Source organism: Podarcis liolepis (genome assembly GCF_965112155.1).
Source record: "Podarcis liolepis genome assembly, chromosome: 8".
Classification (NCBI taxonomy): domain Eukaryota; kingdom Metazoa; phylum Chordata; class Lepidosauria; order Squamata; family Lacertidae; genus Podarcis; species Podarcis liolepis.
This window is the reverse complement of record NC_139560.1, coordinates 35,502,775-35,516,465: the sequence shown is the minus strand read 5'-3', so window position 1 is coordinate 35,516,465 and position 13,691 is coordinate 35,502,775. Positions and strand designations below refer to the sequence as shown.

At 41.3% G+C, this 13,691-nt stretch overlaps 1 protein-coding gene and 1 long non-coding RNA gene across 3 annotated transcripts in view; both read right to left on the bottom strand.

Annotated features, from left to right (window-relative positions):
• CYP7B1 (cytochrome P450 family 7 subfamily B member 1) overlaps positions 1–13,691 on the bottom strand; it is a 103,725-nt gene that overhangs the window by 56,220 nt on the left and 33,814 nt on the right. The gene's annotated exons all lie outside the window — the stretch shown is intronic.
• Positions 9,944–12,499, bottom strand: LOC310713634. Of its 2 annotated transcripts, none has more exons than XR_014529367.1 (3): positions 11,414–12,499; positions 10,515–10,630; positions 9,944–10,189 (listed from the first exon to the last, which is right to left on the bottom strand). It is a non-coding gene; the product is annotated as an uncharacterized lncRNA (long non-coding RNA). The 2 variants fall into 2 exon arrangements; XR_014529368.1 differs by lacking the exon at positions 11,414–12,499 and adding an exon at positions 10,867–10,912 and having other exon boundaries at positions 10,515–10,559.

The window sequence follows — 13,691 nt, the reverse complement described above, 5'->3', positions numbered from 1 at the left end:
TCTCTCTCTCTCTCTCTCTCCCTCCCTCTCTCTCTCTCTCTCTCTCTCTCATCCACTGCTCTTTCAACATCTTGGCCAATCAGAACGACAAAAAAGTTTGGTCTGAGTTTCTTTCTTCGGGGGGGGGGGGAGAGGAGGTTCTTCCTACCCCTTCCTTTTAGTCTTTAGGATTCATTTCCCCCTTCAGGGTCAAAACTTCAGGGCAGAAACTTTGACCCTCCTATGCTCATTTTAACCTCCTGGTTGTAACAACTTCTGAAACGGAAAGGAACCACTTTACAATGAAGTACAGAACATAAAATGGCGGATTATGTTTCTTCACAGTTGTAAAAGAAAAAATAAAGCAAACCATGGATTCTGATGTATCCTAAGTATCCCAATGGTCACAAACCACACTGACGTGGCCTTGTGTCAAACTTACATAGGTGTGAATTAATCAGAGTACTAGAGCAAAAGCATAAAATATGCTTAAAGAATTAATGCTTTTATTTTATCCAATTTGATGCATAGGTTGTATTTTTTGTGACAAGCTCTATTTATTTATTTTTTACATAGAAAACAAATCCTTTTATTTCACATTGTTCTTCTTAAACCCATGGACATCCTGCCATCTTACAACATGCTTTGGGAGTGGACTAGGGCAAATCATACTCAAGCCAAGAATATGCTTGTGCTGGCTATAAACTTCATATTTGAGGTCAAGGGCATTCTGCAGAGTAGCTGCAAGCTAGAAGGGAGATGCCAAACAACTGCATTTTGTCGAACATAAGAAAAAAATGCATGAGTATGCAAATAATTTGAGCTCTTGACTCCTCCACCACACCCCAAACAATACTTCACAACAGAAGGTAATCTACAGCCATATAGCAGTTTTCCTATGTTTAGAATCAACCCTATTTTTCATCTACTCAAATTAAATTACTTGCAGAATCTGAAGCCTCTACATCGTTAACATTGACTTAACCTTTAGCATTATCACAGGCAGATCATTCCTATTTATTTATTTCCATTATTTCTGGAATTTAAATCATTGCAAGCAATCTCAGTGTGAGTCAAAAAATAATAATGCAATATGAACAATATTATAACAATTAAAACCACATGAACAGAACACTTTAACACTCAATTTGCTCCTTTATAAACAAAAAAAAAACACAAAAACGCTGAATATATCAATTCTCACCTCCACGAAAAGGCTTGAGGAAGAGAGATGTTTTCAGCTGGTGCTGAGAGCTAAGCCACTTTGTTGCCAGCTGTACCTCTGATTCCACATCTAGGGCACCACTACTGAGAAGGCCCTATCATACCATTGGAATATTTTGACCATAGTCCGACACAGAGCTAAAGGCAACAAAGCCCAACAAAATCAATGTGATGTATTGTCACAATTATGATGGTTTCAGAAGAAGGCTGTGAAGGCCACTGGTTTCCCATCCTGATTTAGTTCTAGGTCTCCCAACTGCAGGTCTTGTCTATAGTCACTATACTACCAGTTCTAAAAATGTGCATAGTCCTCCAATACCTTTAGCATAACTCTCTTGTCCTTGGTGATTTTGATACCAGATTACTTGGAGTTAATGTGGTTCGAACATCAAATGCAATTCAGAAGTGCTCCATCCACAAAAAGGAAACATCTGGTTTATGTCATATTTAGCACAAGCACAACAGAGAAACTTGTGAATCACCCTGAAATCTTTGAATGAAGGGCAGTACAGTCGTACCCAGGTTGTCAAATGGAATCCATTCTGGAAGTCCATTCAACATCCAAAAATATTTCACAACCAAGCTGTGGCTTCTGATTGGCTGCAGGAGCTTCCTGCAAGCAATCAGAAGCCATGGGAGCCACGTCGGACATTCAGCTTCCAAAGAACGTTCACAAACCGGAACACTCATATCCGGGTTTGCGGTGTTCGGGAACCATAGTGTTCAACTCACAAGGCATCCAGCTTCCAAGGTATGACTGTATATAAATTTAATATACGATAAAACAACAATAACAACAACAACTCTTAGCACGCTCCACAACAATTTAGTTGTCTTCTTTGCGCAAAACCAGTAGAGAAGATAGCTGCAAATACAGATTCAAGCTCCACTTTAGCCGTCTTCAGGTAATTCAATGTGCTGAACAAATAGCATCATGTGGGGGAACTGGGAATAAAGGTGCTCAGTCTCACCCTCCTACCATAATCCTTGTAGCCTTCTATGTGATTTACAACCCTGATACTTTGGGGTTCTAATTTGTACAGGGACCCTCCATAACTACAGCAGCATCCCTGCTTCAAATATTTACCCTCCAGCTTGCAGAGGGCATGTGTTTATCCCCATTTTTCTCCACATAATGTTACTCATTTGGGAGATTATTACACTTGAAGCAGGCTAGCAACACTAGATAATTCATTGCTTGGTTACAATGGCTAGACAAACTTTCTTTAAAACAAAAACCAAGAAATAAAACACACACACCCCAAAAAAGGTAGGTGAGCCAAAACAAATAAGAAGACATTCTGAAGAAAATACTAAAATGAAGTTTCATTCATAGGTTTTGGAGATATACAGATAGAAGATCCCAAACTTTTTCAATGACAACAAAATTAATAAATTAGGCATCAAAGTGTAAAATGCCTGTCTAATCCTTTTTGCCCCCTCATTGTATTGAGAGGCAAACCTTTCAAGCAAACATATTCTCGGAGGAGTGAGGATTTCAAGCCACTCTGAAGCTTTCAAATGAGCTCTCGAGCCCTTTTCTGTTTGGGTAGAGTCTTCAGGGCCTTGTGTGCCTGCCAGATTGCAGTTTGCCTCTGGCTAGAAGGCCATTATTTGAAGTTGGGTAAAGTGTTTAGAAATAAACTGGGGTTTAGATACAATTCATTTACAGTTCCTCTTAAGCTTACTCTTGCCTAATATCAAAAGTATCCTAAAGGTTAGTCTTATTGTGAGGGAGTAGTAACATGGACATTATGTGCTTTATTCAAAGAAAAAATAAATAAACTCAAATCAACGAGGAGAATGACAAATGCCTTGATCAAGACTCACCAGATGACGCCACTCCTGACAGTCACGTGATCGTTGAGCTTTTGCTATGTGAAAAATGGGACAAACTCTACAAACATAGTACTGCAGTTTACTAATCCAAAATGAAGAATTTTGCAGTGGACAGGTCAGATCCTTTGGCCACCAAACGCTGTTCACTGGCCAACCCAGTTTTCCTTTGACCATGCAGTTTGAAATCAAACCATGTGGGTAAAAGGCACAGGGTTTTGCAAGGACTGGTGATCAGCTGGTTGGCAGTGCCAGCAAACCTCGCTGCATTGGCCCAGTGCAGCTTGAAATCAAAACACATAGGCAAAGGCACAGCGTTTTCCAGGGGTTTGGTGATCACCTGACTGGCAGTGCCTGGAAACCACACATCTGATACCCTATGCATACAGGTGGGCATGGCTTAGAGTCTGCTATTCTGTGCAATGAAAGTGGCGGGAACAATTGGAAAGCAAGTGCATACATCTTCACTTGTTAAAACACATGTATGGAAGCATTTTTTATCTTACATTGACACATGACATGCCCTCCAAGTGTCCCAGTTTTTCAGTCCTAGATTTCTTAAAGCCATCCCGGCTTCTAATTTGATCCCTATTGTCTCTATTTACCCCACCGTCAAGCTTGGATGTCTCTATTTACCACACGGTCAAGCTTGGAGAGCAAGATGAGCCAGAGCTTGTCTTGAGTGGCGGATGTGAGGGAGCATCACGTTGCCTCTCCATGGCAGAAGAGGCTGCCGCTGCCAGTCTCCTCCCTTGGGCAGCTTGGAGCAGCTGCTGGAGAGGAGGTGAGGAGGAGGAGAGGCTATGGCTGTTGAGGCCCTGCCCTGTGTGATGTGCCAGCTCTGAGGGGCAAGCAGAGGAAAGGGCTACCCTGGGCGAGAAGAAAGGGTGAGTAGAGGGGAGCACAAGAAGTCTTGGTTTTTTGTTTTGGTTTTTTTAAATGCTATGTGTGTCCACGTCTAATCTTGCCCCTTACTCAGATTTACTTATTGGTCTGTGTTCTTTTTGTAACTCTACCAAAGCATAAAATTGGAATTAAGGAGTGTTCTCAGGACGACGGAGAGCATGTGTACTGTTTCCTGTTGGTGTAGTGGATGCGGGTGGCACTGTGGTCTGAACCACTGAGCCTCTTGGGCTTGGCGGTTCGAATCCCCGTGACGGGGTGAGCTCCCATTGCTCTAACCCAGCTCCTGCCAACCTAGCAGTTTGAAAGCACACCAGTGCAAGCAGATAAATAGGTACGGCTGCAGCGGAAGGTAAACAGCATTTCCATGAGCTCTGGTTTCCGTCATGGTGTTATGTTGCACCAGAAGCAGTTTAGTCAGGCTGGTCACATGACCCAGAAAGCTGTCTGGCTCCCTCGCCTTGAAGCAAGATAAGTGCTGCAGTCGCCTTTGACTGGACTCAACCATCCAGGGGTCCTTTACCTTTACCTAGTGCTGAAGCCACTCACTCTTCTTCTGATAGGAAATACTCTGTGCAGGGGATAGGAAGATAAAAATGGGGTGAGGGTCAAGGAGGGTCAGTTGGAGGGGAGTGAAAAACATCCCTATTTTCACCTGAGGAATGTTGGAGGATATGACATGGCTTTTTTGGGATAGACAACACTGCCACCAGGAAAGGGAGAGAGAGCACTGATGATAAAGGAAATTGCCAAATATGGACTGCAAATGAGTTTAGTACCATGGTGTGAAATCTGAGACCTTCCATGTTATTGTTGGATTCCCAACTCCCATCAGTCCCAGCCAGCATAGCCAAGGGTCAGGGATTTGGAAGCTGTAATCAAGCAACATCTGGAGGGCCACACACACTCCCCATCCCCGATTAAGGGAACCTGGGTGCTAAGATAGTATGATGGAAGTGTAACCCTGCACCTCAAACGCTGCCCCAAACAGATTAGTCAGGAGTCTGTCACCTGTCTAGCAACACTTGTTTCCACTTGCCGTGCCAATAACGTCTCTTCCAAATGAATCGAAATCAAGTGAGGTGGTGCCAAAAAAAGGTTGCCTGCCTGACTCTAATCACTCCAACTGTCACTCCCTGAACTGAAACGCTGCTTTGAAGAGGTCACGGCTAAGAGGATATTAATGCTCTTGTTTATTCCTGGGAGATGAATATGTGATTTCTCCTTGTGTTGCTGCTTCTCATTTAGCTTGTAAAATAAACCTCAAAAGTGTGGCGCAGTTTTGCTCTCCAAATTGAGAGCAAAGGAAAACAAACTCTGTCTTAGAAATTATGCTTCCTCCCCCACCCCGACTGATAGATTCAGTTTCAGGAGGGAAAGCAAAAAGCATTTTGCATTACTTTTAAGGCCTGGGGCAGAGCAGCTTGGAGCACTCCTCAAAAGACTGCAGAAATACACAAAGGGATAAAGAAAGTAAATGTAAGCAGACAAAAGTACCAAATGAACGAAACAAAAGTTGTAAAAGAATCCCTTGAAAACATAAACAAAAAGTTATACAAAGTGAGGAAAAAGTAGCTACAGGTAAAACTGCTACATAGTAAGTTAGAAGATAGGAGGAGAAGTATACAAATGTTGTGAATGGTAGTTTCCGTCACCCAGGTCCCTTTATTTATCTGAATAAAAATACATGTGGTGTAAATTGATGATGACAAATCTTGAGATTAATGGCGGTTTTATCACTCAAGATTGTTGCATCTGAAACAGGTCCTTGCATGCTTGGGTTTGTAAGCAGTGATTAATCCACAGTTTCACAGTATGCACCTCATTCAACTGTAGTTTTACAATTCAGGTTAGAAGAGCACCAAAGCTGGGCATGTAAGGGAAGAGGTATGCAGGGAATGTGCAGATATCTAGCTCATTCTTAGGCTGGTAAATCATGGTCATGTCAGTGACTGGTTCTGCAACAGTTACATTTTATGAAGGGTTAAGGAGTTGCAATGCTCCTTGCTCTCTTATTTTTATTTCATTGATTTTGGTTGGAACGTTAGCAAAGCTGCACATAAGGAATTTAAAACAACAATGGGAGAAGCTACTATTTTACCCAGAGGTAATTTTTACCTATTTTACCACAAAGGATTATATGCTCCCAAAATGATCAAAAAGAAGAATGCATGACGGTTGAGTGATTAATGATTAAAATGATTAAAACCCATTTAGGTTGTTTGTAATCCTATCACTATTAACTAGGGACTAATCCCCAATGGGACGCAGGTGGTGCTGTGGGACTAATCCCCAATGGGACCACAGAGCCTAGGGCTTGCCGATCAGAAGGTTGGCGGTTTGAATCCCTGTGATGGGGTGAGCTCCCGTTGCTCAGTCCCTGCTCCTGCCAACCTAGCAGTTCGAATGCACGTCAAAGTGCAAGTAGATAAATATGGTAGGTACCGCTCCAGCAGGAAGGTAAACGGTGTTTCTGTGCGCTGCTCTGGTTCGCCAGAAGCAGCTTAGTCATGTTGGCCACATGACCCGGAAGCTGTACACCGGCTCCCTCGGCCAATAAAGCGAGATGAACGCCGCAACCCCAGAGTTGGCCACGACTGGACCTAATGGTCAGGGGTCCCTTTACCTTTTAATCCCCAATAAACTCAATGGAATTTCCTTCTGAGCATGCACTCCAGATTAATTAGGCTGCAAAACTGTTTTTAAAATATATATATATATTATTTTTATTAGTTGTTGTTGTTGTAATTTGTACTGTTGCAATGTGGAGTGCCACAAAAGTGTGTCATGCATAAAGGAAAGAGATAACAGCAAAGGTTGTGATGGCATATTCAGGTCTCAATATGTGTCAACTCTGGGAACATATAAATACACGAAGGAAGGAAGAAATGAGCATATCTCAGAGCTGATGCAGAGTGCATTCCACTTATTACTAGGCAACTAAAATAGCCCCTAGAAGTTAAAAATTTACAGGAAGGATTGTGTTTCCACACAGACTTGAATCCTGGTATTTATTTTTCTACAAATTATGCACTGGGAGTATTATTTACAAAGGCAAAGAAAAAGAGGAAACAAGCACTGGGGATATTACTTACAAAAGCAAAGAACAGCAGCGGGAGATGTGCCTGGCTACAAGGGGTTTAAATAATCAAGCAAAATGTACAATTAGGCAGACAGCTTGGGAATAAGAACATTTGACTTATGAGAAAACATGCCTAGGATTGCCTTGCTACTTTAGGAACAGACCTGTATTTCTCCCTGCTTTTCTAAAATACCCCAGTGGCCACAAGTCCCTGTTTACCTGTGATAAAACCTAGAATGATAGACTTTGGGAGGGTTCCTTTGAGATCCTCTAGTCCGGCCCCTGATCACTGCAGGAATCCTGGAACCCCAGTATCCTTGACAGATGACTGCCTATCCTCTGCTTAAATAGCTCCAGGAAAGGAAAACTCATGATGTTTCAAGGCAGTCTGGTCCACTGCAGAACAGTTCTTACCATTTAGCTCTTACTGCTTAGCCAAAGAGGGCAAGGCTATTGGTATTAATGGATGGCAGGCTCCAGGGGGCCTATTTTGCCTCTAAAGGCTTATAAGCTTTACCACAAATGACAGGTTACTGAATTGCAAAATAGCATCTGCTTTATGGAAGAGAACAAAATACATATCTAACCCTATGAACTGTTGTTTTGAAGCTGGTAAACCCATGTGAAGTCAGCCGATGTATCTATGTCTATATTTTACTGAAACATACCCCAGGTTAACCCCTTTACATCAGCAGTTGGGATCTTATACTTTCTGCTAGGGAAATTGGAACCAGTTGGTGCTGCATAGTTAAAATGGGGATAACAACAAAACTCTGCAGTTCTGTAGCCTCGAATTACATGAAAACACAGCCAAATGTTTCCCGACAATTCCATGACTCAAGTATATCAAGTATTCCTCATGGGCATAATAATGAATTCATACAAAGAATTAATTCTGCAGCACTGAGTTTCTCCCCAAATAATTATCACGCAAATCCTATCATGGAAATTCTGGGGGCATAAGAGAGTGTATGGTTGGAGATCATAGGGAAAAGGCGAAACAGGCAAGTAGGGGTAAGTATAGACAGGCAATATGCAGTTTTGCAACCAGGCTGAGTTGTGGCTGACATATGCAGCCTCTGCTTGCCCTTTGTCATGTATGCATTTCACCTCAAAAACTGTCAGTGACTTGTCAGAATCAATCAGAAAATCTGATGCTGTTCTGCAGTGATGTACAAGGTTGGACAGCACGACACCAAATTTCTGGTGGTCTGTGTCAAGAACCATATGAAAACAGATGTCCCTGTTATTCCATTGCTTGGGTACAAAGGAGGACCAGTCTTACCTTTTTGACCCACATTTGGCATCAATAAGAGTCAAGTAGGAGAAAAGCAATATAGTACACAGGGGTGGGGTGGGCTATCACAGTCTAAACACACCAACATATAACTTTTTGTCTTTTCAGAGTGATCAGAAGAATGCCGTGGCTCCTGAAAGGATTTTCTAAACAAAATGATTATTATTTTCAGAAAAAGCAAAATGTAGTCTTTTGTGTTTATAAAAGAGGGGAGAAACTCGGATTATTTCCTTTCATTTGCAAGCACAAAATATCCCTCATATTACGCACATTTGACTTGCGCAGTTTCAACACTACACAGCCGAAAGCAGGCTGGTTGAAATTGCACAAGTTAGGTCCTAAGGAGGGCAGAGAGCTTAAAGGCTTTTTTTGCACCAGGTCTCTTTGGGGTTACCCAGCATATTCTCAAATAATGAGTGTTCTGTGGCACTTTATGTAATTATACACAATTCCGCTGAGGTTGTGTTCTGAGGAGACAAAGGCCTTGTGGATGTGTTTCCTGGGTCCAGGAAATTGAGCTGTACAGTGGTACCTCGGGTTAAGTACTTAATTCGTTCCGGAGGTCCGTTCTTAGCCTGAAACTGTACTTAACCTGAAGCACCACTCTAGCTAATGGGGCCTCCTGCTACCGCTGCGCCACCGGAGCACGGTTTCTGTTCTCATCCTAAAGCAAAGTTCTTAACCCGAGGTACTATTTCTGGGTTAGCAGAGTCTGTAACCTGAAGCGTATGTAACCTGAAGTGTATGTAACCCGAGGTACCACTGTATTTAATTTGCCCTTTCTAGATAGGGATGCACTCTCCATGGAGGAGCAGGTGCATACTTGGGGTAGGGTGAGAGATCCTTTGCCCAACATCGTCACTGGCAGCACCATTTCCCAGCTATGGCTAGATCTATTTGTGGGCAGGGGTAGCCTGGCTGCAGCGAGCAATGCATTAGAAGCTTCAGCAATGTAAAGCATTACATATGGGGCTGCCCTTCAGGTTGGTCCGGAAGTTGCACATATACCACTTCTGACAAACTCATCCTTGTCTCCATGCTTCTTTGGGTTCAAAGAAAAGCACAGGAGAACCTTCCTCTACTACTTCAAGGATGGCCAACATGGTGCATTCCATGAGCACCCAGCCCCAGCCAGCATGACCAATGGTCAGGGATAGGAACTATAGTCCATTAACATCTGGAGAGTACCACATTGACTACCCCTGTTCTATGTCTTTTCCTCCTTGGCTTATAGACAGCTCTCCAAGCAACATGCTTTTCTGTTTCACCTTAATCTCCTACATGTGATTAGGCCCTCACTTACAAGCAGGCTACAGTCACTCCTCACAGACAGTGTTTTTGTGGAATAGTTGATACTGAATGCATTTTAAAAACACTGTCTATATATCATTATCTATCTGTCTGTCTATCTATCTATCTATCATTATCTATCATTATCTATATCATCTATCTATCTATTTATCATCTATCTATCATCTAAACTCTGTTGTATGTCCACAGAAAGAGTCACAAAAAGGAATTGACATTTTGATATATATTTTTTCCATGAGTTCCTTGTCATTAGTATGTGCGTGGGGGGGGCGGACTCTCCAAAACAACCGAAGGAGAAAACTTTCCCTGCTTAAACATTTTTCAAGGCTAGTTAAAGGTCTAAACAGTAGAGCTATTTATTCAAATTTAACTTGGAAGACTACTGGTTCAGAGCTAATGAATGTATGGTTTATTAATCAAATGTATGTAGCTGAAAGGAGCCAACCACTGTTCACTTACAATTGAGATTTAACCCCGTTTTTAACATATTTTAATGAGCTACAGATTTGAATGTGGGCTTTGTTCATCTGTTGCTTCCACTCAATTGCAGTCTCGCCCTAAGAAGACACAAGACAGATTGATCAGGCTTCCCTTCATTGTGAGACTTAAATGAAGTGAACAGGGCCTTATGTTTCAAAACTAAATGAGACAATTAAAAAAACACCCTATCTGTCTGATGTTCTTACATTTGATTAAGCTACTGGTACTAAATGTTTTTGCTATACTGTAAATAGTCTCTAGAAACACTTTTTTTGTTAACACTGCTGCCAATGAATAAGTGTGGCTGGGTAAAATTTGCACAATGAAGTGATTGCTTCACAATGGAAAAACTTATTTTTCCAAAGCAGAATTTGATAAAGATAGATGATTTCTCACACATACTTGTTGGAAGCTGTCATCAAGTGAGGATCAGTACCTGGAACGCACCTAGGAATTCAGAATTAAGTGACACTTCTGATTGGTTTGGTTTTGGAAACAAGAGTTGTTAAAGTTTCCTTCTGTAGAAAGTATTAATAGAAATAATGGTTATCCACTAGGAGAGGGATACCCAACATGGTGCCTTCCATTTTGATCTGTAAACCACCTTAAGTCCCATTAGGGAAAAAGATAGTATTATTACTAGCAGCAGCAGCAGCAGCAACAGCAGCAACAGCAGCAGCAGCAACAACAACAACAACAACAACAACAACAACAACAACAACAACAACAACAACAGTGTTGCACACCCACTCACCAGTCTCTGAGCAATAAAAACGTTTTCGATTCTAGTATTTATTCAGGGTTTGGTTCCTCTGGAATGAAGAGCAATGTAGACAGAGCATAAGATTAGGGGGCTCACTGCATTAACATTCCAGCAGATCTTGCCTCCCTATGTGGTTTTTAGGAAAGTCGCAAACTTGGTTTTAGGTCCAGAACAGAGTAAGACATGCCCCTGTGTCTCCAGTTCCCAGTATTAGCTAACACTTTGATTATTACCTCACAAGGTGATGTCACTATCAACTCAGTAAGGACAACATAAATGGCAGTATTTAACAAAGGAACTGCTTTGGATTATTTCCTCTTATATATTCTACCCTCACCTACAAAGGATCACAGGTTTCGAAGGGATCCATGGATATCATCCAGACTGAATCCCAAATCTATAACTATCTTCCTTGACCTCAGTGCCTGAATTATTTTTTGCTCCATCCCCAGTTTACTGGGGATACTAATCTTGCCACCTTTCCCCTGTTCATTCTACCTGTACTAAGTATCTGAAAGGTACTCATGAAACAGAGTGCCTTAAATGAGTAGTAATCCAATTAAAGGAGTCTATTGGGACCTCCCTCTTTTATACATTTCCAAAATATCTCATGTTAACACCCAAACTTTGCTGCTGGGCTACATTCATGAACGGAACACAATATACAGCCTGGGCTGTCCAGAGACCTAGAGGCAAGTCCCCTGATTGTGATGTGCTTTTGTAATCATGGAATTTTCCCTGGCCCTCTGTGACGCCCCAGACAAGCTGAGTTACATTCATCATAGTAATAGGTCCCATGGGGCAAGTGATGTGCAATCCTGTTTTGTTTTTGCATATCTGAACCATTTTCTTCTAACCGTTGACGGAAGATTCTCTGTTACATGCTTGCTCCCATGCTGGCTATGGGCTATGATGAAACTCTTTCCTCCACATACATGAAATCCTGAGTACCCCCACCCTCTTTGATAAAGTTAGAAATATCTAAACCAGGGCTTTTTCTGTCTCCTACTTCTACCTCTACACTCTAGAGTACCATTTTATGGCTGAGACTGTACAATGCTAGACTGCTGGAAGGTTTACAGTTGTTTTAATACAGGTAAGAGAAACTGAGAAGCAGCCAAAAGCTTGATAATCATACAATCACAATTTAGCTGACCACAAACTGGACTTGAACAACATAGCCGTTGAAGAAGAAAATGCAATCTTGGACTGCAGTAACAGAAGCTTAGTGTCCAGATCGTGAGAAGGAATCATTCCACTGGGTAATAGTTTGGAAAGAATCAAGAGCCTGGAACTTGGAGTCAGGATCTGAGGGCAATCAGAATCCAAGGGAAAACCAGAAGGTAGGATCAGTAATACTAAGCCAGAAGTCAGAATCATATTCAGAGTCAGATGGCAAACCAGAAAGCCGGACGAGTATAACAAGTCAGGAGTCAGGACTGAAGAGCAAGGTCAGAAACACACATGCTAGAAGACATTGATGCTTAAGCAAAGTTCCATTGAGTCAGGAAGGCATCTTCTACACCTTCCTGCCCAGAAGGAGCCAATGACAAGTCTGGGTGGAGTCAGTTTGGAATATATATTTTTTTTCCTGAGAAGCAGTAGTGACACTTTTTGCCACCACACGGGGAGTGGTAAGCAGTTCCTGGAGTGTTTACTTTTTTATTGACTCTTGTTCCTTTTTAGGAAATAATATATAGATTTATATTAAAATAGAATTGGAATATCCTATTAACCTTCCAGATCTATTTACTTTTGAAAATGTGTGTTGTACAGAGTACAGTATTTTATTTTGGCCTTGGAAGTTGTCAAAAAGTTGAATTTGCTGTATTATATTTTAGCAGTTTTGCGTCTTCAAAGTCAATGGCAATGTTACACAGCCAGCTGGTTAGCAAACCAGTTTGGTTCTGAATTCTTGATGAAGTCATTTTATAGCATTGCAGTGAACTGATCCTGTTGCCTAATAGTGTGTTTGGGCTGAGTATATTTTTTATATAATGAGGTTTGAAAGCAAGACTTTGAAAAAGATTGTAATTGCTTACAATCTACTAGAAGTGGACTTAAGAGTCTGTATATTGAAAGGCATCTGAACACATAAGGACATGATGTAATGATTTTTAAATAATGTTTTTGGATTCATTTTCCTCCACTGTCAGGCTCTTTAGTAGCAGACTCAGTGAATATTTCTTTGTAGCTGCACAGTGTTAAACAAATTTCCCTTGACATTCAGTATATGTATGTAACTGAGAATATAGTTCATTTCATTTAGTGTTCAATCATCTCCTTCGAAGGCAATTGGAATATTATTACTTAGCTTTGATCATGCTTTGTAGATTGCACACTTACAGGCATGCTGTGTGTTAAATAAAAGTTTCCATGTAGCGCAGGTTACCAAGTGTGGTTTTTATATTATTATTGCCCTCATAATAAGTTCAAGGTGAGGTTTTCAGGCAGTAAGCTGCAAGTCAGTTTGCATATAAACACTTCAGAAAAGCTATCTTGACGTCTACCGCTTATGCAGTCTTCCATCTATAATGCAAATGACTACACCTGGGTTATGTTTAGCTTCCTCTACTATTTAGAGGGCATCCATCTAATTTGGAAGAATGTTTAAAAATCTGCACAAATACATGTGAAAGCAGCCCGTTGTTCTTTCCCCAGTCACCCAGATAAAAGAGATGTTGCCAAAATGATAAACATAAAAGGTCCCTGAGTTGTTGTTATAAGGTTTACACTGTCTGCAGTAAGGATTGAATTCCCATTGCGCTCTGAAAGCCTCAAAAAGACATGGGAAGGAACCAAAGTTTGAAGTCAAA